This window comes from Triticum aestivum, chromosome 3A, assembly GCF_018294505.1.
Source record: "Triticum aestivum cultivar Chinese Spring chromosome 3A, IWGSC CS RefSeq v2.1, whole genome shotgun sequence".
In the NCBI taxonomy this organism is placed as follows: domain Eukaryota; kingdom Viridiplantae; phylum Streptophyta; class Magnoliopsida; order Poales; family Poaceae; genus Triticum; species Triticum aestivum.
Window position 1 is genome coordinate 176,400,869 of NC_057800.1, and position 27,716 is coordinate 176,428,584.

The following is a 27,716-nucleotide window of genomic DNA, read 5'->3' on the forward strand; positions in this document are numbered from 1 at the left end:
CCCTTGGCGGAGATGATATGCCCAAGGTAGAGAACCTCATCGAGCCAAAACTAGCACTTTGAAAACTTCGCATAGAACTGATGTTCTCTGAGTTTATCCAGCACCAACCTCAAGTGCTTGGCATGATCCTCCTTGTTCTTGGAAAAGACCAAAATGTCATCAAGGTAGACCAAGACGAAGTCATTTGTGTAGGCGTTGAAGATGAAGTTCATCATGCGGGAGAATGTTGGAGGGGCGTTGACAAGGCCGAAAGACATAACATTGTATTCATATGAACCATAGCTTGTTCTGAAAGTTGTCTTGGGGATATCTTCTTCACGAATGCGAATCTGATGATAGCACAGACGGAGATCAAGCTTGGAGAATACTTGAGCACCTTTGAGTTGTTCGAAAAGCTCATTGATATTGGGAAGTGGGTACTTGTTCTTTATGGTCTTCTTGTTCAATGGACGGTAGTCGACACAAAGTCGGTCCGTTCCATCCTTCTTCTTGACAAAAAGAACACCACAACCCATTGGAGAAGAACTTGGTCGGATGAGACCCATATTGTCGGTGTCAAAACCGGCGGATCTCGGGTAGGGGGTCCCGAACTGTGCGTCTAGGCCGGATGGTAACAAGAGGCAAGGGACACGAAGTTTTACCCAGGTTCGGGCCCTCTTGATGGAGGTAAAACCCTACGTCCTGCTTGATTGATATTGATGATATGGGTGTTACAAGAGTAGATCTACCACGAGATCAGAGAGGCTAAACCCTAGAAGCTAGCCTACGGTATAATTGTATGTTGTGATTGTTGTCCTACGGACTAAAACCCTCCGGTTTATATAGACACCGGAGAGGGTTATGGTTACACAAGGTCGGTTACAAAGGAGGAGATATCCATATACATATTGCCTAGCTTGCCTTCCACGCCAAGTAGAGTCCCATCCGGACACGAGACAAAGTCTTCAATCTTGTATCTTTATAGTCTAACAGTCCGGCCAATGGAGATAGTCCGGCTGTCCAGAGACCCCCTAATCCAGGACTCCCTCAGTAGCCCCTGAACCAGGCTTCAATGACAATGAGTCCGGTGCGCAGTTGTCTTTGGCATTGCAAGGAGGGTTCCTTCTCCGAATACATCACAGAAGAATTTGAATACGAGGATAGTGTCCGACCCTGCAAAATAAGTTCCACATTTCACCGTAGAGAATAATGCTTTCGCAGATCTAATCCGCTAGCTTGCTTTGGCAACATGACGTTACGTCATGGCCCGGTGATTATTCGAACCGTTTCTTTTAACCAGCCCCGCACATAACGCGAGGCAGTTTTTTGACACGTCTTGTCAAAGCAGAGATCGTGTCCGCTTATTACGGGATTCTCATCAATACGGGCGTGGGTAACCCAACTGCGCCATCAATTGCGGCGCTTGGGGGATAAGCGAGTTTCACTAGGCAAGTGGGGACGTTTTAATTTTGTCCGCCCATATAAAGGGATAAGGATTCACCTTTCTATCCATGCCTTCTCCCTCCTCTGCTCATCCACTCCCGCATACTCGAGCTCTAGCGCCCAAGTCCTCACTTCCATCTCAACCTTCTCCAACCATGTCCGGAGCGGGAGGTAAGTGGATGGTCTCCTCCGTCACGGAGGGAGACGTCAAGAAACTGAGGAGAGCCAGATACCTGCACGACGATATCGCGCACCGGCTCCTAGATGAGGGACAGCTCATCCCCACCCCAGAGCCCCATGAGAGGGTGGTATTCCTCACCCATTTCCTCCGCGGACTGGGATTCCCTCTCCATCCCTTCGTCCGAGGACTCATGTTTTATTACGGCCTGGATTTCCACGATATGGCCCCGAACTTCATCCTCAACATCTCGGTGTTCATCGTCGTGTGCGAGGCCTTCCTCCGCATCAAGCCCCACTTCGGCTTATGGCTGAAGACCTTCAATGTCAAGCCGAAGGTAGTGAGCGGCCGCCAGGCGGTGTGCGGAGGCGCCACGGTGGGCAAGATGCCCAACATCACATGGCTCGAGGGCACCTTCGTGGACACCATAAAGGGGTGGCAATCGGGGTGGTTCTATATAACCGAGCCGCGCGACCCTGCATGGGTAGCGGCCCCCGAGTTCCGATCTGGCATCCCCATACGGATCACCTCCTGGAAAGAGAAGGGCCTGTCCTGGGGTAATTCAAAAGAGCTGACCGGACTCTAGTCATGTATTCAGAACATGGTGGATAAGAAGCTCAAGCTTGTCAACATAGTCCAGGTTATGCTCGTTCGCCGGATACTCCCGTGCCAACAACGGGAGTTTTCCTTGTGGGAGTTTAATCCGGCGCAGCATCGAACTCTGAACAGGCTCTTCGACACGACTCATGAAGATGCCTGGGGGGTGCTGTTCAAGGGCGCCGCGGTCCCTCCCCCCATTACTGAGGATCGCGGATTCAGCGCGAAGCGCCATGCCAGTGTGGTAAGTTGTTTTTACCTCTTACAAGATATTTGTTTTATGTATAGATTGGTTGTATGCGGGATCTAAACTCCCGTAATTTTGACAGGACTGGCAGAAGATGGCCGGACAGATCGACTGTCCGGCTCCCTTTCCAGAAGGCCCCGCAGACGCTCTTTTGATGAAGATGCTGACTCCGGCCCCTTATAAGGTGCCGGAGAAGACCAAGAAGGCCAAGGGAGCTCGTAAGAGTTCCCGACGCCAGGCGTCGTTGGACTCACTGTCCGATGACTCTGCGGTGCACTCTTCCCCCGAAGACGAGGAAGAGGAAGAGGAGGCTCCCCCACCGACTGGGGAAGACAAGAAAAGGAAGGCCGCCCCAACTGGGGAGGTCGAAGGGTCCAAGAAGGGAAGGACTCTCCTTCCGGACAGCTCTACCGCCACTGACGAAAGTGAAGACGAGTGGTTGCCCAGGGGCAAGCCCCAGGGGAGATCGTGAGTGTTCGGATACCAAAGTAACCCATAGGATTCCTTTGTTGCATTGCTTTCCCTAATGCCGAACTCAATTGTGCAGGCCGCCCCGAGCCAATATCGAGGTATCCTCGGACGGCTCCCTGGCTTCGTCAGACATGGATAGAGATCCAGTCCCGACCGCCACCTCCCCTCATCCGGCCGACGACGCTGAGGTGCTGTCTCAAGAGGCACCGGATCAAGGGGGGACGGTCCCGGAGGTGCCTCAAGGCAACCTTTCGGACTCCGGGAGCCGAGGGGACGGGGTCCTCGAGAACTCCGAGTTTGGCCCTTAGCCGAACACCGCGCCGGACCCTCCAATGGATCCGAGCTCGGGCAGGCGGTCCCCTTCTAAGGAGGGTGAGACGCCGGTGCCGGTGACCTCTGTCCACCCAGAGGCGCCGGACACTATGTTGGAAGCACTTCGCAGCGCTTCCATCAAGGAGGAGCATCACACTATCATGAGTGCGGTGATCCAGAAGGTTCAGACCGCCAAGAGCGGATTGACTAAATCCTGTACTAGCCTTCTAACAGGCTTCGAGGTAAGTATTTTAAAATGTAGTAGAAGTGTTACCGCATAGACAGTAGCCCCTGATGCTTTGTTCGGTGTTCATAATATCGCAGGAGTCTAATATAAGTATGTCAATATGCATGTGCAGGCTTCTCTGCTGGCGTCCGCCGCACTAACTGCGGAGGTCACCGTACTGAAGGAGGCCCTCGAGGGGTCCCAGAAGGAGCTCGGCCTTGCTAAGAGGCAGCTCGAGGATAACAAGGGTAAGTGATACCCCGTCTGTGGATGAGAAAAAGGATGTGATTGCTAAATGACAGGATCACTGTATGTTTGCCAGGGGCCACGATCGAGGTGGCGACCCTGAAGCAAGCGCTGTCCTAGGCCAAAGAAAAGGCGGCCCAGGAGCGCACCGAGCGAGAGAGGCACGAGGCTCGGGTGGGCGAGGTGCAGCAAGAGCTCCAAGATCTCGTGACGAAGCACGAGGCGTTGGAGCTTGACTTGAAGACGAGAGAGTCTGAGCTTGTCGCGGCCCGTGAGAGTGCGAAGAGTGCCAAGGCCAAGGCCCAGAAGGCCCTTCAGGAGATTGACGCAATGAAGAAGATAGCGGTGGGTAAGGCTTTCTATATGCAAAGCAAGCATGCAACAGTGAATTACCGATTACTTACCCGAATCCGGAGCTCTTCGGGAGCATTCGCAGATTTGCCCCGTAGTGTGTCCGATGCCGCACTATTCTACCAGGCCGAGGATGGGAGCTCGACGGAGAAGCTGTTCTGGTCTCAGTATGCTGAGGCCGAACATCTGGTGCCAATGAGCGACCAGCTGAAGCAGATGGCCGAGCTACATAAGGCGGCCGATCAGGCCATGAAGGGCTTCATAGTCCGGTTGTGGCCTGGCGACGCCCTTCCGAACAGCTTCTTCGGCCTGGTGAGGTGGCTTGTGGATGCCTGTCCACGGCTGGAGGTCGTCAAGCGATCCGTCTGCATTGAAGGTGCACGCTGGGCCTTTGCCCGTGTGAAAACGCAGTGGTCAAGCTAGACGCCATGAAGCTTATCAAGGAGGGGCCGCCGGAGGGCAAGGAGCACCGCCACCCCGAGATGTACTACGAGGGTGTTCTGCCGGGCGCCTATCTTATCGTGGATGAGTGTTCACAAAATGTAATATTTGAATGAGACTTGCTCGTTTTTATCCTGTGTAATGAAAACTTGTTTCATCTGCGCTATGCAACGCTTGTGTGAATTTAAAATATTACCTTCTGTTTGGCTGTTTATCCAATCTGAGAGATGGCTAGTCCTTGGCTTCTGCCCCCATGCCACAAGTGCCGGGGTGTTCGGGACAAACCTGAGCACTCTTGTTCCCATGTTTGGGTCCTTTGAGGGAGGTGCTCAGCACAACCAACAAGGAAACCGGACAAATAATGCTTTATCACTCTCACTTAGCCATAGAATTCTATAATTTTAAATTTCGGCAAAGCCCCTGGTATTCGGAAGGCCGAATTCAGGGTGTGATACATGCCTGTAAGCTGGACGGAGCCGGCCCCTCGCCCTAAGTGGCATAAGTCTTTAGGGACTCGAAAAACCTCGCCGAACAGCGACCAGTCTCTCGCCTTATCATGACAGTCATTTTCAGCTTTCTCTACTGAGGTGCTTGGCCCGGCAGAACCGGGGCACAATCGCAGTAGTTCTCCTAGTGCTACCTTAGCCGATAGAGTGGAACATAAGGTACCAAAACATAGGAGTCGGGCAAACCCAACATTTGACCAAAGACATGATTCGGAGCTGATGCATATAATGCTATAAGTTCGGGGTGCCGCACTTGTGAAAGTGTCCGGACTTTTCACACCATATTTTGGGTACGTAAGCCCCTGGTGCATTGGCCGTACCAGAGTGTACGGTTGCTAGGCGTCATTAATGAACACATAGATATGTATACATATAACAAAAATGTGATAATAATCGTAATGTCATGCATTGTATTAAAAAATTGCATTAAAGCGGAGTGATACAGATAGTGTAATGAGCAGAAGAGTAGGACTATGTCCCTTCCAAGGGCGAGCTGAGGAATTATGTGAAATCTGTAATCCACCTGGGAATTCCGTAGTCGTCGGCCTCCTTGGTTGCTATATCATGTGTTCGGCAATAGAGCTGCCGGACAATGTTTCCAAAGATTGAAGTCCTAAAAGAAAAAAATAACCAAACGGGAAGCCCCTGGTGTGGTTTAGGCCGCGTTTTGGGACATGCCGTAGTTGTGCCTCCCCCTCCCCATCTGTGCCCATGTTATTTTTAATGCGTAATGATGTGTGCGCGGTACGAACAACGTCGTTGGGCTGGGATTGGGGTGGCCGTCGTATTGCTACGCGAGCTTAGATCGCGCCAGGCGGTCTATTTGCCGATTGCCCCGAGCGCGCTTGAAGGTGTCCGGGCTTTGAAACGCCGAACTGGTAGATTGCCTTGAGAGGCTGCTTTGCACTTCTGCTACGAGGGCCGCGGTGCGCTCCTCTGTTCGGAGAGAGCGCTCTGTGTTTCCATTGACTGTAATAACTCCGCAAGGTCCTGGCATCTTGAGCTTGAGGTATGCATAATGTGGTACCGCATTGAATCTAGCGAATGCGGTTCGTCCGAGCAGTGCGTGATAACCACTGTGGAGTGGGACTATATCGAAGATTAACTCTTCGCTTCGGAAGTTATCCGGGGATCCGAAGACCACTTCCAGTGTGTTGAGCCTGTGCAGTGGGCCTCTACGCCTGGAATGACGCCTTTAAAAGTCATCTTTGTGGGTTTGATCCTTGAGGGGTCTATACCCATTTTGCGCACTGTGTCCTGATAAAGCAGATTCAGGCTGCTGCCGTCGTCCATGAGGACTCGAGTGAGGTGAAATCCATCGATGATTGGGTCTAGGACCAGTGCGGCGAATCCGCCATGACGGATACTAGTGGGGTGGTCCCTGCGATCGAAGGTGATCGGACAGGAGGACCAAGGGTTGAGCTTCGGGGCGACTGGTTCCAGTGCATATACGTCCCTGAGCGCACGCTTCCGCTCCCTCTTGGGGATGTGGGTTGCGTATATCATGTTCACCGTCCGCACTTGCGGGGGAAACCTCTTCTGTCCTCTGGTGTGCGGCTGTCGGGGTTCTTCCTCATCATTGCTATGCGGCCCCTTGTCCTTGTTTTCGGTGATTAACTTGTCGGCCTGCTTGAACACCCAACAATCCATGTTGGTGTGATTGGCTGGCTTGTCTGGGGTGCCGTGTATTTGACACGAGCGATCGAGTATACGGTCCAAGCTGGACGGACCCAGCGTACTTTGTTTGAATGGCTTTTTCTGCTGACCGGGTTTAGAGCCTTTGAATCCGGCATTGACTGCCATATCCTCAGTACTTTCACCGTTAATGCGGTGCTTATGCTTGTTGCGACGTGACCTGCTGTTGCTGTCCTTGGTATCTGAGGTACCATGGTTCTTTGATATATTGTTACTGCGAGCCAACCAGCTGTCTTCTCCCACACAAAAGCGGGTCATGAGCGTCGTGAGGGCTGCCATAGATTTTGGCTTCTCCTGACTAAGGTGTCGGGCTAGCCACTCGTCTCGGATATTATGCTTGAAAGCCGCTAAGGCCTCCGCATCCGGACAGTCGACGATTTGGTTTTTCTTTGTAAGGAACCGAGTCCAGAATTTCCTGGCCGACTCTTCTGGCTGCTGAATTATGTGGCTCAAGTCATCGGCGTCTGGTGGTCGCACATAAGTGCCCTGAAAGTTGTCGAGGAATGCGGCTTCCAGATCTTCCCAACAGCTAATGGAGTCCGCTGGCAAGCTATTAAGCCAATGTCGTGCTGGTCCTTTGAGTTTGAGTGGGAGGTACTTGATGGCATGTAAGTCATCACCGCGGGCCATGTGGATGTGGAGGAGGAAGTCCTCAATCCATACCGCGGGATCTGTTGTGCCGTCGTATGATTCAATGTTTACAGGTTTGAAACCTTCTGGGAATTGATGTTTCATTACTTCATCTGTGAAGCATAAGGGGTGTGCGGCGCCTCTGTATTGGGCTATATCACGACGCAGCTCGTATGGGTCCTGCCCGCTCTGTTCGGCCCGGCCGGATTTGCTTTTACTGTATCCGGCATGATGTTTACCGTCTCGTAGAGTGGTGCGCCCTCGTGATCCGTAGATCGATCTTGAGTGCTTTGCTTTGTCCTCCAATATGTCTCGCAAGTCTAGCGTATCTCCCCATGCCTTTCTATTTGGATGGCGTTGGGGTGGAGGCTGAGCTTTCGGCAGGAATGCCTCTCTATCGCGGCCACGAGGTGGCCGGTCTACCGTATCATACGCTTCTTCCTCCAGTCGGGGTAGTAACCTGTGCCTTGGGTAACTTTTGGAGGGACGCTCGAGTTTATATTCCTCGGTTGCGAGGACTTCAGTCCATTTGTCAGCTAGCAGATCTTGATCAGCTTGAAGCTGCTGCTGCTTTTTCTTCAGGCTATTTGCCGTGGCCATAAGCCTGCGCTTGAAGCGCTCTTGTTCGACGGGATCCTCTAGTACGGCGAATTCATCATCGCCGAGGCTTGCCTCGTCTTCAGAGGGGGCATGTAATTGTCATCCTCCTCCTCTCTGCCAGCCGCTCTCTCAGGAGAGCTGGCTCCTTCATCCTCCTGATCTAACTCTTGCTGGAGGGGGTTTTCATTGTCTTTGGCGCTATCCGGAGTGTTATTATCTCCTGTGCCGGTATCACCACTTTTGCTTTGGAAGGACTTAGGGCGGCGCCGCTGACATCGGCGCTTGGGTTGCTTCTTGGAGGGGTCATCCTCTGCTATCTCGTCGTTGTTGCCTTCATTGGGTGTATCCACCATGTATATGTCATACGACAAGGTGGCTTTCCAGTGCCCTATAGGTGCTGGTTCATGTTCGTCTCCTACATTGTCGTCCATACCATCGATGTCTTCGGAGTCGAAGTCGAGCATGTCGGTTAAATCATCGACAGTGGCTACAAAGTGGGTGGTGGGTGAGCGTCGAATTTCTTCGTCGTCCCCATCCCAGTCCTGTCGGCCATAATCCGGCCAGGGCTCTCCTGAAAAAGAGAGAGACCTTAGTGAATTCAGAATGTCGCCAAAGGGTGAGTGCTGAAAGATATCCGCGGCGGTGAATTCCATGATCGGCGCCCACTCGGATTCGATTGGCAGGGGCACGGATGGTTCGGGTCCGGAAGAGAGTCCGGCACCTTGGAGTCATGGGTTGCGCAGAGGATTATGCTGGTGTTTGGCTCGATCACCGTCGAGACTGTAGCCCCTGAGGCGGTGTCTAGCCACCCGTCCTCGATTGGCGCAGTTGGCTCCGAGCTAAGGGTCGGAGCTGGTGTGGGCGCGGCTTTGGAGTACCATCCGGTGGCAGAGCTAGGTCATGCCCATCGAGACAGTGCGGCGCCCGGCTGTGGCTCGAATCCGTCGAAGATCAAGTCTCCGTGGATGTCGGCCGTGTAGTTCAAACTTCCAAATCTGACCTGATGGCCAGGGGCATAGCTTTCAATCTGCTCCAGATGGCCAAGCGAATTAGCCCGCAGTGCAAAGCCGCCAAATACGAAGATCTGTCCGGGGAGAAAAGTCTCACCCTGGACCGCATCGCTACCGATGATAGTAGGAGCCATCAAGCCTAACGGCGACGACATAGAGGAACTCTCAATGAAAGCACCAATGTCGGTGTCAAAACCGGTGGATCTCGGGTAGGGGGTCCCGAACTGTGCGTCTAGGCCGGATGGTAACAGGAGGCAAGGGACACGAAGTTTTACCCAGGTTCGGGCCCTCTTGATGGAGGTAAAACCCTACGTCCTGCTTGATTGATATTGATGATATGGGTGTTACAAGAGTAGATCTACCACGAGATCAAAGAGGCTAAACCCTAGAAGCTAGCCTACGGTATGATTGTATGTTGTGATTGTTGTCCTATGGACTAAAACCCTCCGGTTTATATAGACACCGGAGAGGGTTAGGGTTACACAAGGTCGGTTACAAAGGAGGAGATATCCATATACGTATTGCCTAGCTTGCCTTCCACGCCAAGTAGAGTCCCATCCGGACACGAGACGAAGTCTTCAATCTTGTATCTTCATAGTCTAACAGTCCGGCCGATGGAGATAGTCCGGTTGTCCGAAAACCCCCTAATCCAGGACTCCCTCACATACGCTCTTGAATATCGAGTTGTTTCTTCAGCTCCTTCAACTCTTCAGGTCCAAGCTTGTAAGGACTTTGCAAACAGGTTCCGTGCCAGGCTCAAAATCGATGATGAATTCAACTGGCCGGTGCGGAGGCATTCCTGGAAGCTCTTCTGGAAAGACGTCTTGATATTCGCAAATGACTGGAATCTGAGAGATAGCATCCAACTCTCCCATCTCGTTGAGAGAAAACAGTCGAATGGTATCATCACGAGCGGCAAAGACGATTACATCCTCAGACGAATGTGTCAATTGAATCTGTCTGGCAGCACAATCAAGGCGAGCCTTGTGCTTAGAAAGCCAGTCCATTCCGAGAATAAGATCAATATCCGAGTTACCAAGGACCATTAGAGAAGACAGAAACTTGTAGTCGCCCAACGTGATGGTAACATCCGGGACGCAATTGTTAGATGTCATTTTCTTGCCCGGGGACACAATCTTCAACGGGAAAGGAATCTTTTCGGTCACAAATTCATGCTTGGCAACAAAAGGTCTTGAAATGAAAAAAGCGATGCACCAGTATCAAAAAGAACTTTTGCAGGAATATCGTTAACAGGAAGGTTACCCATGATTACATCTGACGAGTCCACTGCCTGAGCTGCATTCATCATGTTGACCTTTGCAAACTTGGGATTATGCTTGACCACTGCGGTGCTGGCAGATCTCACAGGAGGAGGAGGAGGAAGACGCCTTTGATTGAAGCATTTGTTGGCATAGTGACCCTTCTGCTGACACTTGTTGCACGTGACCTCTGAAAGCGGACGGTGATATGGAGCACTCGATCTTAGAGCATGAGACGAAGTCTTGTTCTGAAAGCATGGGTTGGGCGGGTGGGAATATCCATTGCCACCTTTGCTCTTTTGTTGATAAGGCTGACAGAACGGAGGAGGAGGAGGCAACCAATACTTTTGCTGCTTAGTTACCACTTGATTTGAGGAAGAAGGAGTTGCATCTCTGACTCGTTTCTTGGAAGCATCGCACTTGAGCTGAGCAGTCTCTTGTTTCAGTGCCATGTTGTAAAACTCATCGTACTTCTTTGGCTCAAAAAGCACGAGAGCTAGTTGAAGATCTTCTCTGAGGCCACCTCTGAACTGATAAATCATGCTCTTCTCGTCAGGGACGTCTTGCTTAGCGTAACGAGTGAGCTTCTGGTATTCCAAAACTGCAACGATAAAATTGTGACAACAACACCTCGAAGCTCAACTCCCTGGGACACTGCCACAACCCCTAAATGTCAGGAGGCACCAAGAACAATGTTATCGTCACAAAACCATCGGAACGATTCCAAGATACCCGCGTGATCCTAAAAAAATTTAGTGAAATTAGAGAAAGAGAAGAGTCAAAACTCTACATCAGGATGCCTCACCAGAGCGATGAAGGGACTGAGGAGTAAAAAGAATCCTACTCTCCGATATATATAATCCTAAATGACTCAAAACATTTTTCTAGACTCAACAACGCCAATGATTCGATCAAGTAGGGGGCTCCTAAGTCGGGGAAGGCTCTGATACCAACTTGTAACGCCCACGATGCGGCTATATCTCCCACGTGTCGAACCACGACTTAGAGGCATAACCGCATTGTAAGCAATGTCGCAAGTGGGGTAATCTTCACACAACCCATGTACTGAATAAAGGAGAGAGATACATAGTTGGCTTACACTCGCCACGTCACACAATAGCATAAATATATCATTACAATCATCTAGATACAATCAAGGTCCGACTATGGAACCAAAATAAAGACAACCCCAAATGCATAATGTCCCCGATCGCCACAACTGGGCTCCACTACTGATCGTCTGGAAAGGAAACGTAGTATCGTCCTGAGTCCTCATCGAACTCCCACTTGAGCCCAGTCGAATCTCCTGGAGCGATATCATCAGTCCCTGCATCTGGTTTTGAAGTAATCTGTGAGTCACGGGGACTCAGCAATCTCACACCCTCGCGATCAAGACTATTTGAGCTTATAGGTAGGGTAAAAGGTATGAGGTGGAGCTGCAGCAAGCACTAGCATATATGGTGGCTAACATACGCCAATGAGAGCGAGAAGAGAAGGGAAAGGCACGGTCGATAAACTATGATCAAGAAGCGATCCTAGAACAACCTACGTTCAAGCATAACACGAGACCGTGTTCTCTTCCCGGACTCCGCCGAAAAGAGACCATCACGGCCACACACTCTGTTGCTTCATTTTAAGTAAGTTAAGTTTCAGGTTTTCTACAACCGGACATTGACAAATTCCCATCTGCCCATAACCGCGGGCACGGCTTTCGAAAGTTCGAATCCCTGCAGGGGTGTCTCAACTTAGCCCATCACAAGCTCTCACGGTCAACGAAGGATATTCCTTCTCCCAAGACAATCCGATCAGACTCGGAATCCCGGTTACAAGACATCTCGACAACGGTAAAACAAGTCCAGCAAGACCACCCGCTGTGCCGACAAATCCCGATAGGAGCTGCACATATCTTGTTCTCAGGGCACGCCGGATGAACACTACGTACAACTAAAACCAACCATCAAGTTTCCCCGAGGTGGCGCTGCAAGTGGCTCTATTTTGGACCAACACTCAGAGGAGCACTGGCCCGGGGGTTTAAAATAAAGATGACCCTTGAGTCCGCGAAACCCAAGGGAAAAAGGCTAGGTGGCAAAAGGTAAAACCAAGGTTGGGCCTTGCTGGAGGAGTTTTATTCAGGGCGAACTGTCAAGGGGTACCCATTATAAACCAACCGTGTAAGGAACGCAAAATCAAGGAACATAACACAGGTATGATGGAAACTAGGGGCGACAAGAGTGGAACAAAAACACCAGGCATAAGGCCGAGCCTTCCACCCTTTACCAAGTATATAGGTGCATTAAAGTAGACAAGATATAATAATGATATCCCAACAATAAACATGTTCCAACAAGGAACAAACTCCAATCTTCATCTACAACTAACAACGCTATAAGAGGGGCTGAGCGAAGCGGTAACATAGCCAAACAACGGTTTGCTAGGACAAGGTGGGTTAGCGGTTTGACATGGCAATATGGGAGGCATGATAAAGCAAGTGGTAGGTATCATAGCATAGGCATAGCAAAAGAGCGAGCATCTAGCAAGCAAAGATAGAAGTGATTTCGAGGGTATGATCATCTTGCCTGCAAAGTTCTCTGAGTTGACGTTAGCTTGATCCTCGTAAGCATACTCAACGGGCTCCTCGGTCACGTAATCGTCTCCCGGCTCTACCCAAAGCAAGAACACAAGCAAAGGGAGACACAATCAACCACGTGCAATGCATAAGCAACATGATGCAAAACATGGCATGATATGCGGGATGTGATATGAAATGCATATGCACGCTTCGGAAAGGAGAGATTGAACCTGGCCTCAACTAGGAAAACCAAGAGTGCCGCTGGAAAGATGAGTTGATTTCGGTCGAAATCGATATAAAGATCACCGGAATCGGATGCACGGTTTGCAAATGGCAAGCAAAACAAATATGGCACCGATCTGCGATTAACAGCACGAGGCCATCTAAATGCATCAAGAACAACAAGCTACTGCACTCTAACATAGCAACAAATCACATGGCAGGGATCCACTTAAGATGCTTGACAAAAGAGGAACACTGAGCTTTGGCTAATTCACTCAATAGCAGGTTCAAACAAGCATGGCAAAAGTGCAAAAGATATCAGGTTACAGACTTAGTGAAAATAACAACATGTCAGGAATTTAACAACATGAAGCAATGTTTAGCGCAAGATAACAACATGCTATAGGAACATATCATGGCAAAGCAAGGCATGGCATGAAGCTACTCAAAGCATACAACAAAAGTCCCTTACTAACCATAAGCCAAAAGGGATCAGAAAATACAATGGCAACCATGTGAACATAGCAACTTTCGTTAACAGATTCAGACTTAGCAGAAAACTGGAACATGGCAAAACAGATTCACGTAGGCATGTTTACGAGCTCGATGCACTCACCACAAAGCATTGCATGACAAACTAAGCATACACCCAGCAAGTAGACATGGCATAGAAGCTAAACATGGCAAGAACAACCTCATAGCATGCATGGATCAACTACAACAACCTCGGCAAAATTACTTAACATGCAAACATTCTACCAGGAACATTTTATAGCAAAAGTAGAGCTCGATTGAGTCAAGCTAGGGTGCTCCATAATTGCAAACAAAGGCATGGATGGATAGAGCATAACAATATCTCCAAAACATCCTTACTGATCATGCTCAAAAGAGGCATGGATCACTCTATAGCAACAAGAATACATGGCATAAAAATATCAACAGGGCAAATACTTAGAAGATTTCTAAGTCCCTGAAATCAGCAAAATTACGAGAGCTACTTTGCATGCTTGTGCTAGTCACCACAAAGATCACAAAATACATGGCATACACCCCTGTAAATATGGCATGGCATACTTCAAAACACATGTAGGGCTGAAGTTCATAGGAGGCACACATTAATCATGGCAAAAATGACAAATGTTCAATTACTGATAAGAATCTAAAACTAACATTGCATAGCACTCTTGCAATAGCATTTAGGGCATCAAGATGAACTAAAATGAACATGGTGCAATGGAATGAAATGAAGTACTCGTCGAGACGAACAATATGATATGTTACACGCCCAAAATGGAGCCACGGATGCAAAGATATGGCATGATGAAAAATGCTAAAAGTTACTAGGACTTAGGAGAAAAAGTCAACCGTCAAGTTCCAGATCTAGGGTTCGTGCATGCCTCCCGAGGATGACCAGAGCTTCTCGCTGGAGCAGTGGCCGCGGTGGCCGGACTTGCCGAATCTGTCGGAGGGCGGCGGGCGGAGCTTGATGGGGCGGCACGGCGACGAGACGTGACGGCGGGCAACCGGTGGCGGCAAGCGGCGTCGGCGGGGCGGCGAGGCGGTGCGCGGGCGGCGGGGCAGCGCGGGGGCGAGCGAAGGCGGTGGCGGGCGCGCGCGGGCCAGGGAGGGCCGCGCCTGGGCCGAGCGGGCCAGCGGCGGAGGGAGGTGGCTGGGCGAACCGGGAGGTGCCACGTGGCGGCGGCGGGGCAAGTCGGACACGTCCGGCCCGGTGATTTTCATCCGGCGGTGCTAGGTGGAGGGAGACTAGGGTTAGGGATCTGGAATTTTCGGGGGGAGGCCTATATTTATAGGTGGAGGGAGCTAGGAGGCTCCAAATTGAGCACGGTTTGCGGCCACGCGATTGTGATTGAACGACCGAGATGATGGAGGAGGTTTAGGTGGGTTTTGGGCCACTTTGGAGGGGTGTTGGGCTGCAACACACACGAGGCCTTTACAGTCCCTCGGTTAACCATTGGAGTATCAAACGATGTCCAAATGGCACGAAACTTGACAGGCGGTCTACCGGTAGTAAACCAAGTCCGCTTGGCAAGTCCCGGTCCAATCGAAAAACGTTTAACACCCGCACATGAAAAGAGGTAAAAGGGGACTCCGGAGGACATAGGAGCGCCGGAATGCAAAATGGACAACGGGGAAAATGCTCGGATGCATGAGACAAATATGTATGCAAATGCGATGCACATGATGACATGATATGAGATGCATGACAAAGAAAAAAGCAACACGACGGCAAAACCCAACAACGAGGAAATATCATAACTTAGTGCCGGAAATGGCAAGAGTTGGAATACAAATATGGTAGGTTACATACGGGGTGTTACAATTGTCCTCCCCAATGGGATTAGAGTCAAACTGGATGTTACAAAAAAAATAACAAGATTTGTGGGCTTCACAAAATCTGGTGAAACTGAATATTATTAGGTCAAGTTTGAGAGACTCCCTGTTTTCTGCTATATGTGTGGCCTCCTTGGGCATTGGTATGAAGAATGCGGCTCTGGAGAGCACGCAAAAAAGGACATGGAGTGGGGACCTTTTATCCTTGCGTCTAGGAGATGACATTCTAGAAGGGGCAGAAATACTAGCAGAAGTTTTGATGATAATACAGAACTGGATGAGGAAGGCCTTGATGGTGAGGAAGGAGATGATACATTTGGCAGAGGGAAAGGAGCTGGGCACGGCTGAAGCCTGGACTTGGTCGTGGCTTTGACATGAATCGTGGACAGTATAAATGAGGCTTTCATGGAAGCACGGTGGAAAAAATGACCACCAGCGAACACATGACACAGAGATGGCGTTTCAACGCGGTTAATGCGCTATACGATCCAGATGTTGAGTTAAATCCTAGTGTGGGTGCAGGCCAGGAGAAAGTGATGGGAGATGCAAACATCTTGGGAAAGAGGAGTGTTGATGACTCTGAACCTGTAGAAATAACATCTACAAAAATTGTCTGTGACAAGAATCCAGGTGCTATAGTCCCTGTTGGAAACACGGCTAACGGCCTAGACCAGTTTGGAGGGCAGGACCCCCTTGATTCTTCTCTTGGAACCCCACAGAAAAACCCAAATAAGAAAAAACTAAAGGCGGATGATGGTGCGGCCATTGACAGCAAATCGACAAGTGAAGCGGCAGCCTCCGTGGAGGAGGACCACCGGAAGCAATGAATCTTCTAAGTTGGAATTGCCAGGACAGTTCGAGAAGTAGCGACATTTATCCAGTCGCATTCCCCCAGCATGGTGTTTTTATGTGAAACTAGGAAACCAAAGGAGAAAATGAAGAAGTACAGGAAAATATTTGGTTTGAAAGGTTTTGATGGGGTTGATAGCATTGGCAACAATGGAGGGCAAGCTCTATACTGGAATGAGGCATTTAATGTTGATGTTGTTTTTTCAAATCAAAGGTGTATGGATGCTTATGTCAAACTAGGCCCTGAGGACTTGTGTTTATGGTGAACCGAGGGTAGAGGACAGACACAACATGTGGACTATGCAAAATAATATGAGTTCCCAATCTGACCTCCCTTGGTTAGTAGTGGGCGACTTCAATGAGTGTATGTGGGACTTCGAATATTTTTCTCTAACCCTGAGACCTGTCGGACAGATGCAAGCCTTCCGGGATTGTCTTGAGACTTGTGGCTTGGCAGATTTGGGTTTCACAAGGGTGGCTCATACGTATGATAATAGAAGGAGTGGTGCAGGCAATGTAAAGGTATGGCTGGATAGGGAAGTTGTGTCCCCTTCTTGGCGCAATTCTTTCGAACACCCTACCATTCGACACTTAGTCTCGCCAGTCTCGGACCATGTGGTCATGCATGTGAGGTGTGATATATTGGTGTACCAGCATGTGAAAAAGAAATTTCGCCAATATGAAGTTATGTGGGAACACGATCCGGTCCTGCAAGAAGTAATTTCGAAGGCATGGGTGGAGGCAGGCCAGAAGTCATGTCTTGGGGATGTTCATGCAGCACTAAGATCTACCATGAGTAAACTTTTTTGATGGAGCAAGGAGTTTGGTAATGTTGCACGCGAGATAGAGAAGTCCAAAACTTAGTTAGAGGAACTAATGCTAATGAATGCAGATAGATGTGATATATAGCGTGTTACAGACAAGATGAATGAACTTTTGTATCGGGAGGAGCTGATGTGGTTACAAAGGTCAAGAATTGATTGGCTGAAGGCAGGGGATTGCAACACAATTTTTTTTCATGCAAAGGCAGTGTGGAGAGCTCGAAAAAATAGAGTGAATAAGTTGCAGGATGCACATGGCGTGAACCACACAGGAATTAAGGAGATGGGTGTTGCAGCCACGAGCTATTTTGAAAATCTATTTACGGCTGACCCAAGTATTGATCATACTCTTGTTATAGAATTGTTCGAACAAGTTATAACTCCAGAAGCACAGACAAGGAAATAGCGGATGCGCTCTTCCAGATTAGTCCCTTAAAGGCTCCGGGGCCTGATGGTTTCCCTGCTCGTTTTTTCCAGCGCAATTGGGCAACGGTGAAAGAAAGTATTCTTGTGGCAGTAAAAGACTTCTTTCGCACAGGTATAATGCCCCCTGGTGTTAATGATACTATAATTGTTATGATCCCTAAAACCGATAATCCGGTGAAAATTACGGCCAGTTCTCGATGACATTATTTCACCTGCTCAAAGTGCATTTATACCTGGACGTTTGATCACTGACAATGCCTTTGTAGCTTTTGAATGCATACATCACATCAAGCAAGAGAAAGATCCCACAAAGAGATATTGTGCGTATAAGCTTGATCTCTCAAAGGCTTATGACAGGGTGGATTGGAACTACCTTAAGCAAATGATGCAAAAGCTTGGCTTCGCTCACCGTTGGGTCAATTGGATAATGTCATGTGTGACCTCGGTGAGATACCCCGTAAAATTTAATGGAGCTATCTTGGATTCGTTTGCACCGTCGTGTGGTCTTCGGCAAGGTGATCCGCTGTCCCCTTATTTGTTCCTATTTGTTGCTGACGGCCTCTTCTCTCTTTTCACCAAGGGTATTGAATCTGGAAATTTATCTCCACTGAAAATTACAAGAAGAGCTCCTGGTGTTACACATCTATTATTTGCAGATGACACGCTTTTATTCTTCAAAGCTTGTGACCAAGAAGCAAATTACATCAAGTGTATCTTGGTTGATTATGCGAATGCCACTGGGCAGTTGATAAACCCCTCCAAATGCTCATTGTTGACTGGGACATCTTATCCAAATGGGGTTACGGAGAATGTGAAAGTGGTGCTGCAGGTACTCTCTTCGGGGTTTGAGGAGAAATATTTGGGATTGCCAACCCCAGATGGAAGGATGTCAAAAGGCAAGTTTCAGAACCTGCAGGTCAAGTTAACCAAGCGCTTGTTTGCCTTTGATGGACATCCAACGCAGGCAGGAAAAGAAGTGCTCATTACAGCAATTGCCCAATCAATCCCAACATATATAATGAGTGTTTTCAAGCTCCCACTAGAAGTGTGCGATGATCTAAATTGCATGGTTAGAGACTATTATTGGGGGTAGAAAAAGGGAAGAGGAAAACTCATTGGTATGCCTGGCATAAAATGACAAGGCCTAAGAAACAGGGCGGGCTGGGATTTAAAGATTTTCGGTTGTTTAATCAAGCCCTATTGGCACGGCAGGCATGGCGAATTCTGGAGTACCCCAACAATTTGTGCGCGAGGTTATTCAAAGCAAAGTACTTCCCAAATGGGCGTCTGCTGGACACGGTCTTTTCTGGAAATCCCTCTCCTACTTGGCAGGCAATTGTTCATGGCTTAGAACTCCTCAAGAAAGGGGTGGTTTGGAGAATTGGAAATGGCCAAAATATATGTATTTGGCGCGACCGGTGGATTGTTTGAGAGCCATGTGGAGGACTAATTACTACTAGAGGAAGGTGTCGCTTGAGATGGGTCTCTGAACTGCTGAATCATCATGGGGCTTGGGATTGGGACAAGATTAATCAACACTTTCTTCCTGTTGACAGAAATGAGATACAAAAAATTAGACTGTTTCCTCGGGCTGGAGAGGACTTCGTCTCTTGGGCTCCGGAGAAAAGTGGAGTGTTTACAGTGCGCAACGCGTACAAACTCGCTAGCGCTGAACTTTCAAATGAAATGGAGGCCTCAAGCAGCTCCAGACCAGATGGGACAAGAGATGGATGGAAGCATATTTGGCGGAGTGCAGCACCACCAAAGGTTCGTTCCTTTGCATGGCGTTTGGCTACGGACTCCCTAGTAAATTATACAAATAAAGTTAAAAGACACCTGGAAGTTACAGCAATGTGTCCAGTCTGTGAAAGGGAAGAGGAGGACTCATTCCATGTGTTTTGTTCATGCAACCATGCAGTACAGCTATGGATAGCAATGGCGGAAGTATGGGACTTACCGGTGCACTCGCAGATTAAAAATGTTGGTCGGGATTGGTTTTTACACTTGGTTTCTGAGATACAGGAAGATAAGCTGGTTCGGGTGATTATGCTTTTTTTTGGAGAATTTGGTTCTTACGCAATGATATGGTGCATTCAAAGAAGCCACCCCCTGTTGAAATCTCGGTACGTTTTTTGAGCAGCTATTTGTCCTCGCTTTTGGTGCTGCAATCTGAACCAATCGGCGACCCAATCAAAGGGAAAGCTCATGTCAAATATGTCCTTGTTCTAAGACAAAATCCACATGAGCAGAGATATATGCTTCTGTCCTAAGTGATATGGCAGGTGCAGGAATGGTGCTTAGAGACCATGAGGGGACTGTCATATTTAGTTCCTGCCGATGCATTCACTCTTGCGATGACATATTGGAAGCTGAATTTCTGGCTCTAAAGGAAGGAACTTTGCTTGCGTTGCAATGGAGTAACTTGCCCATAGATGTGGAATCGGATTGTTTGAAGGTTGTCAAGATGATTAAAGGAGGAGGAGAAAACAAATCTAAATATGTATTCATTGTTAGAGATATCATTATTGCGTTGGGAGAGGGGAATTCTTGCATTACTCATACTCGTTGAACCTGTAATAATGTTAGTCACGTCTTGGCAAATTTTGGTAGGATGCATTGCCGAACCATGGTTTGGCTAGGATCTGGACCAGATGAGGTCATGGAACTAATAGAACGAGAATGTAACACTTTGTTTTGAGTAATGCAAGTCTTATTCGCAAAAAAAAAAAGAAAAAAAACCTCCTCCGGTTCAGGAAAAAAAAAAGAGAACTCCTTCCATGATGTTTTTGCTCTTCTAAAAAAAAAGTGTTCGGGTAGGAGAAATTAAAGCCCTCAGCCTAAACCAACGTCCAAATTCTGGCGCAAGAAGTTCAACACTCCCGCGCATACATGGTCGACACGTTTACGTGAGAGATCTCTTTGCCTGATCATGTACTCCACAGGTGCACCACGGGCGGTAATGCTACACCTACGTACAATCAGGACGTTTTGCACCCCAGGCCGACCTGCTCTGCTCCCTCCGTATCCGTATCCCTATCCGTATCAGTATCACCCAACTGTAACCGCAAAAGATGGGAAAACTGCTCTACTCTGCCTCTTTGCTTTGCTGCAGCCACTAGCCGACGAACAGAAAAGCTCCCTTTTGATTTTTGGATACAGTCCAAGGCTGCAGCTCTGCTTCTCCTCTTAGCAGCAGAGCGGGCTGGCATGCCGTGCCACCGATCGGAACCAACTGCGTTTTGCCCAAATGCTGCCGCGCCAGCATAGCTAGCTCTGCGCCTCTGCCTCGGCCGTGCCATTATCACGAGCTCACCACACTTCAGACGAGACGACCCGGTTCTTCGCTTTGCTCCCGTTAAACCCTACCCCCGCATCGCCGCGACCACCAGTTCACCCTCGCCAACACCGCCGCACACGGGCGCCCGCACGAACCGAGGCCGAGATGGCGCACGCGTCGTCCTCCTGGGTCATCCTGGGCCGCGTGCCACGGGTGACGGCGGCCGACGCAGACCTCCCTCCGGGCGCCGACCTTTCCCTCCGCTGCCGACGCCCCCGCGCATCGCGCTCCTCACCATCCCGCCGCGCATCTTCCCGGGGCGCACCGCTTCCGACAACTACCCGTCCGTCGTGGCCGTCGACCCCACCGGCCTCCTCCTCCTCCACGCCGACCAGGGCCGCGCCACGGGCCCCACCATCGTCGACACAGCCGGCAACCAGTCGTTCGGCTGGCGCCCATTCGTCGCGGGCTACTTCGTCCTTGACGCTACAACCGCCTCCGCCCTTCCGCTTCCAAAGCCCGAGCTCATCCTGCACTCGGGCCACCTCGGCCTCATCTCCTCCCCGGGGGGTGGCGGCCACTACATGGTCGTCGAGCTCCAGCCCATCCTCGGCGTTCAGGAGGGCACCCTCCTACGCTTCTCGTCCGACGTCGGGGAGTGGGTCAGCAAGGGCATCCACATCCCGCTTCCATTCCGGCAGTTGGCCCCCAACGGCGCGGTCTCGTACTACGGGAGGCTCTGGTGGGTCGACCTCTCCTGGTGCCTCCTCACCTGCGACCCCTTCGAGGACGCGCCGGTGCTGAGGGTCGTCCCTCTACCGCCGGGCAAGGTGCTCGAAAGCAGGGAGGGCTGGGGATTTCTCGACAAGTACCGCTGCGTCCGTGTCAGCGGCGGCAAGCTGCGGTTCGTCGACATGTACCGGAACCGTAACAGCCGCGGCGCTGCGCAGATCAGCGTCTGGACGCTCGCCGATCCGGACTCCACAGAGTGGACGCTGGAGTACGAGGCCACCTTTGCGGAGATCTGCAACGACGCGAGCTACAAGGCGACTGGTCTGCCAAGGAAGATCCCGGTGCTTGGGCTCATCCATCCCACCAACCCTGACGTGGTCTACTTCTTCCTCGACAAGCATCTGCTCGGTATCGACATGGGTGCTCGCAAGGTTGTGGAGTGTGAGATCTACGAGCTGGTTGCCCCGCCTAGCAAGCACGTGTGTACCCGTTTCCTTCACGCTTGGCAGCTGCCACGGGCTCTCAGCTGCTCAGGTTGTTGAAATAGAGTTGTATAGGGATAGGACTAGTGTTTAATTGTAAACCTTTTCTATCCTTTCTTCTGTCTAACTCCTCCTCTACCGACCTTCTCTGTATCTCTCAATCAAACTATCGATCATTTTGTAAGCCATGACAACATCCATATAAATATAAGTGCGGCCCGAGAAAAGGGTTTAATGCTTCCCACGATTTATTTCATGGTATCAGAGCATCTTCTTCCTAGATCGAGAAAGAGATCGCATCTAGCCTACCCAAACCTCGCCATGACCACCGCCTCCACCCAATCAAGCACCATGAGTGCGCTCACCACCTCCCTCGCCTCGTCATCCACCTTTGCGCCTTCATCCAGTAGCACCCAAGCCATGTCCCTTGGGACACCACCACAAGAGAAGCTCACGAGGAACAATTTCCTCATGTGGAAAGCCGTCGTGCTGCCGCAAATCAAGGGCGCACAGATGGCTCACCACCTCGATCCGACGAGCCAGACGCCGCCGGAGACCCTCACCGTCACCAAGGACGGGAAGGAGGAACAGATCGTCAATTTTGCACGCCACCTCTGGTACGCTCAACAACAGCAAGTTCAAGGTTTTCTGATGGGCTCATTGTCTCGCGAGATCCTTGCACAGGTGGTCACATTGCAGACGCCAGTGGAGGTATGGGCCGCCATTCATGTCTCTTTTGTTGCCCAAACTCAAGCCCAAGCCATTAATACCCGCATTGAATTGACAAACCTGAAAAAAGGAAACCTGAACATGACAGATTATCTTGCCAAAATTAAGATGCTCTCGGACGAGATCGCATGCACAGGAGCGGGGTTGGGCGATGCAGAGATCGTCTCCCATGTTCTCGCCGGCCTCGACCTCGACTACAACCCGGTCGTGTCGGCTCTTGCAGCGCGGGTCGAGCCTGTGACTGTCCAGGAATTATTCAACCAATTACTCAGCTTCGACGCCCGCCTCAATCTGCTTCACGGGATGAACGTTCGTCAATCCTTCGTCAACGCTGCTTCACGTGGTCGAGGAGCTGGTCGCGGGCGCGATCACCAGGGGCGTGGCCATAGCAGCGGCAACAGCGGCCGCGGACGCAGCAACAGCCAGAGCACGCGTCCTGGCAGGGGCGGCTACACCAACAGCAACGTCCCCGCACGATCTGGAGGGGGCGGCAACTCCAACACCAACGCCTCCTCTGGATCATCTTCTTCAACTCGCGTTCAGTGTCAACTATGCAAGAAACCAGGACATGAAGTCGTGGATTGTTGGCACCGGTATGACGAGGATTATGTTCCTGATGCTCGTCATGTAGCCGTTGCAATCAGGGAACAAGGTGGTGAAGATGACACCATATGGTATGCAGATTCAGGAGCTACTGATCATGTCACCAATGAACTAGAAAAGGTGGCCATGAGGGAGAAGTACTATGGCAACGACCAGATTCACACCGCTAGCGGTGGAGGTATGGATATTTGTCATATTGGTCAAGTATCTATTAATTCCCCTAGTCTTAAACGTGATCTAATTCTTAAAGATGTCATTCATGTTCCAAAAGCCGACAAAAACCTTGCATCTATGTCTTGTTTGACTTACGATAATAATGTCTTTTTTGAAACTCATCCTACGTATTTCTTTATAAAGGATCGGGAAACGAGGGAGCTCATCCATCACGGTAGATGCATTGGAGGCTTGTATCCCATTACATCCGGAGCACTTAACCGAAAGCGTCGTCATCATCAAGTTCACTCCGCTGTCAAGCCCTCCTTGGCGAGATGGCATCAAAGATTAGGGCATCCTTCTCCGATCATAGTCAAGCAAGTAGTAAATAAAGGCAATCTTCCATTGTCATCTAGTCAAAGTATTGAGTCAGTTTGTGATGCTTGTCAATGTGCAAAGAGTCACCAACTCCCCTATCCTAGGTCAAATAGTGTGTCTCATGCTCCATTGCAACTTTTTTTTAGTGATGTATGGGGTCATGCAAGAGATTCTTTTGGAAGAAAAAAAATATTATGTTAGTTTCATCGATGATTTTAGCAAGTTCACTTGGATATACCTGCTTAAATTTAAGTCTGAAGTTCTTTATATTTTTCAAGAATTTCAAAAACTTGTTGAACGTCACTTTGATAGTAAGATTATTGCAGTCCAAAGTGACTGGGGAGGAGAGTATGAGAAACTCAACTCTTTCTTTCGCAATATTGGTATTGCTCATCATGTTTCTTGTCCCCATGCTCATCAAAAAAATGGTTCTGCTGAGCGTAAGCATCGTCATATTGTTGAAGTCGGCCTATCTCTTCTAGCTCATGCATCCATGCCACTCAAGTATTGGGATGAAGCCTTTATTGCCGCCACTTATCTTATCAATCGCCTTCCTAGCAAAGTAATTGGGAATATTACTCCTTTGGAAAAATTGTTTCATCAAAAACCTGACTACAACTATCTCAAAATCTTCGGGTGTGCATACTACCCCAATATTCGCCCATACAACCGACACAAACTTGAATTCCGTTCCACTCAGTGTGTTTTCCTTGGCTATAGTAATCTTCACAAAGGATACAAGTGTCTTGAAGTTTCCAGTGGACGCATATATATTTCTCGTGATGTCGTATTTGATGAAATAATATTTCCGTTTTCAAAACTTCATCCAAATGCCGGAGCTCTACTTCGTGCAGAAATAGCACTTTTTCCTGATTATATGCCTAGTACTAATCACGGGGGCGAGTTAAATAGTGCTGATCATATGACTAGTTCCAATGAAAAAGAAAGTTTTAATTTTGGTGCTAAGTGTGCAGATATAAACTGTCATTTTATGCAAGAGAATACAGACAAGGGCAGCAGATCCCAGGCTGATTCAGGTGGCAGCGAAGGTGTGCGATCCAAGGAAAATTCTGTTGACAGCGCGGCAGACGCGCGATTCCATGATCCCAACACGCAGCATGCAGTGAATGATATGGTGGCCAGCAGCCCCAGCAGCGCGGGCCCCTCCACCCCAGTCAGCGTGGGCCAGCGCGCCTCACCAGTCGGTACTCACGCGCCGGACAGGCCAGCGGCCGACCGAGCGACCAGTCTGGGGCCCAGCATGGACGGCGCGCCCCGCCCGACCGAGCGGCTGGTTAACGAAGGCGCCACGCGGTGCGCGCCTGCTGGCGCGATAATCCCGAGAGGGACTCCTGGCTCCCCGGTTGCCTCGGATCGGGAGCAGGGCGATGCACTGGATTCGGCGGGATTGTCTGTGGCTGACGATTCTACTGCTGAACCAACTACATCGAGATCTTCTATGCCAAGGGATACCCGACCTACTATACCAGTGCAAGGACCTGAACTCCCACGTCGTCATACCAGATCCAAATCAGGTATTGTCAAGGAAAAAGAGTACAAGGATGGTACTGTAAGGTATGATAAAATCAAACATGCCTTTCTTACTAGTATGGGTGAACCAACTCATTTGCATGATGCACTTGCTAATAAAGATTGGAAAGAAGCTATGGATAAGGAATATGAGACACTCATGAGAAATAAAACTTGGCACTTGGTACCGTCAAAAAAGGGCAAAAATGTCATAGATTGTAAATGGGTGTATAAGATTAAAAGGAAGTCTGATGGGAGCATAGACAGATATAAGGCTAGATTGGTTGCGAAAGGATTCAAACAAAGGTTTGGTATTGACTATGAAGATACATTTAGCCCTGTTGTTAAAGCAGCTACTATTCGTCTTGTATTGTCTATTGATGTTTCCAGAGGTTGGAGCTTAAGGCAGCTAGATGTTCACAACGCATTTCTTCATGGTGTTTTGGAAGAAGAGGTTTACATGCGGCAACCACCAGGTTATGAAAATAAGAGCACACCTCATTGTTGGGGAACGTAGCGGAATTTTAAAATTTTCTACGCATCACTAAGATCAATCTATGGAGTCATCTAGCAACGAGGGAGAGAGGAGTGCATCTACATACCCTTGTAGATCGCGCGTGGAAGCGTTCAAGAGAACGGGGTTGATGGAGTCGTACTCGACGTGATCCAAATCACCGATGACCTAGTGCCGAACGGACAGCACCTCCGCGTTCAACACACGTACGGTTGGGAAGACATCTCCTCCTTCTTGATCCAGCAAGGGGAAAGGAGTGGTTGATGAAGATCCAGCAGCACTACGGCGTGGTGGTGGATGCAGCGGGATCCCGGCAGGGCTTCGCCAAGCGCAAGCGGGGAGGAGAGGTGTTACGAAGGGAGAGGGAGGCGCCAAGAGAAAGGGGTCCGGCTGCCCTCCCTCCCCCCTCTTTATATAGGGGCCTTGGGGGGGCGGCCCTATGAGATGGATCTCCAAGGGGGCGGCGGCCAAGGGGTGGCTTCCCCCCCCCCCAAGCCAAGTGGGGGGCGCCCCCAACCCTAGGGTTTCTCAACCCTAGGCGCAGGGGAGGCCCAAGGGGGGGCGCACCAGCCCACTAGGGGCTGGTTCCCTCCCAATTCAGCCCATGGGGCCCTCCGGGATGGGTGGCCCCACCCGGTAGACCCCCGGGACCCTTCCGGTGGTCCCGGTACAATATCGGCGACCCCCGAAACCTTCCCGATGGCCGAAACTGGACTTCCTATATATAAATTTTTACCTTCGGACCATTCCGGAACTCCTCGTGACGTCCGGGATCTCATCCGGGACTCCAAAAAACTTTCGGTTACTGCATACTAATATCTCTACAACCCTAGCGTCACCGAACCTTAAGTGTGTAGACCCTACGGGTTCGGGAGACATGCAGACATGACCGAGACGCCTCTCCGGTCAATAACCAACAGCAGGATCTGGATACCCATGTTGGCTCCCACATGCTCCACGATGATCTCATCGGATGAACCACGATGTCGAGGATTCAATCAATCCGTATACAATTCCCTTTGTCAATCGGTGCGTTACTTGCCCGAGACTCGATCGTCGGTATCCCAATACCTCGTTCAGTCTCGTTACCGGCAAGTCACTTTACTCGTGCCGTAATGCATGATCCCGTGATCAACCACTTAGTCACATTGAGCTCATTATGATGATGCATTACCGAGTGGGCCCAGAGATACCTCTCCGTCATACGGAGTGACAAATCCCAGTCTCGATTCGTGCCAACCCAACAGACACTTTCGGAGATACCTGTAGTGTACCTTTATAGTCACTCAGTTACGTTTTGACGTTTGGCACACCCGAAGCACTCCTACGGTATCCGGGAGTTGCACAATCTCATGGTCTAAGGAAATGATAATTGACATTCGGAAAAGCTACAGCAAACGAACTACACGATCTTTGAGCTATGCTTAGGATTGGGTCTTGTCCATCACATCATTCTCCTAATGATGTGATCCCGTTATCAATGACATCCAATGTCCATAGTCAGGAAACCATGACCATCTTTTGATCAACGAGCTGGTCAACTAAAGGCTCACTAGGGACGTGTTGTGGTCTATGTATTCACACATGTATTATGATTTCCGGATAACACAATTATAGCATGAACAATAGACAATTATCATGAACAAAGAAATATAATAATAACCATTTTATTATTGCCTCTAGGGCATATTTCCAACAGTCTCCCACTTGCACTAGAGTCAATAGTCTAGTTACATTGTGATGAATCGAACACCCATGCAGTTCTGGTGTTGATCATGTTATGCTCTAGGGAGAGGTTTAGTCAACGGATCTGCCACATTCAGGTCCGTATGTACTTTACAAATCTCTATGTCTCCATTTTGAACACTTTCATGAATGGAGTTGAAGC

The 27,716-nt window shown here is 49.7% G+C and overlaps 2 pseudogenes; both read left to right on the forward strand.

Annotated features, from left to right (window-relative positions):
* The first annotated feature begins 20,872 nt into the window (after positions 1-20,872).
* Positions 20,873-22,096, forward strand: LOC123058197 (uncharacterized; annotated as a pseudogene).
* A 694-nt stretch (positions 22,097-22,790) lies between these two features.
* Positions 22,791-22,930, forward strand: LOC123063883 (uncharacterized; annotated as a pseudogene).
* Positions 22,931-27,716: the final 4,786 nt, after the last annotated feature.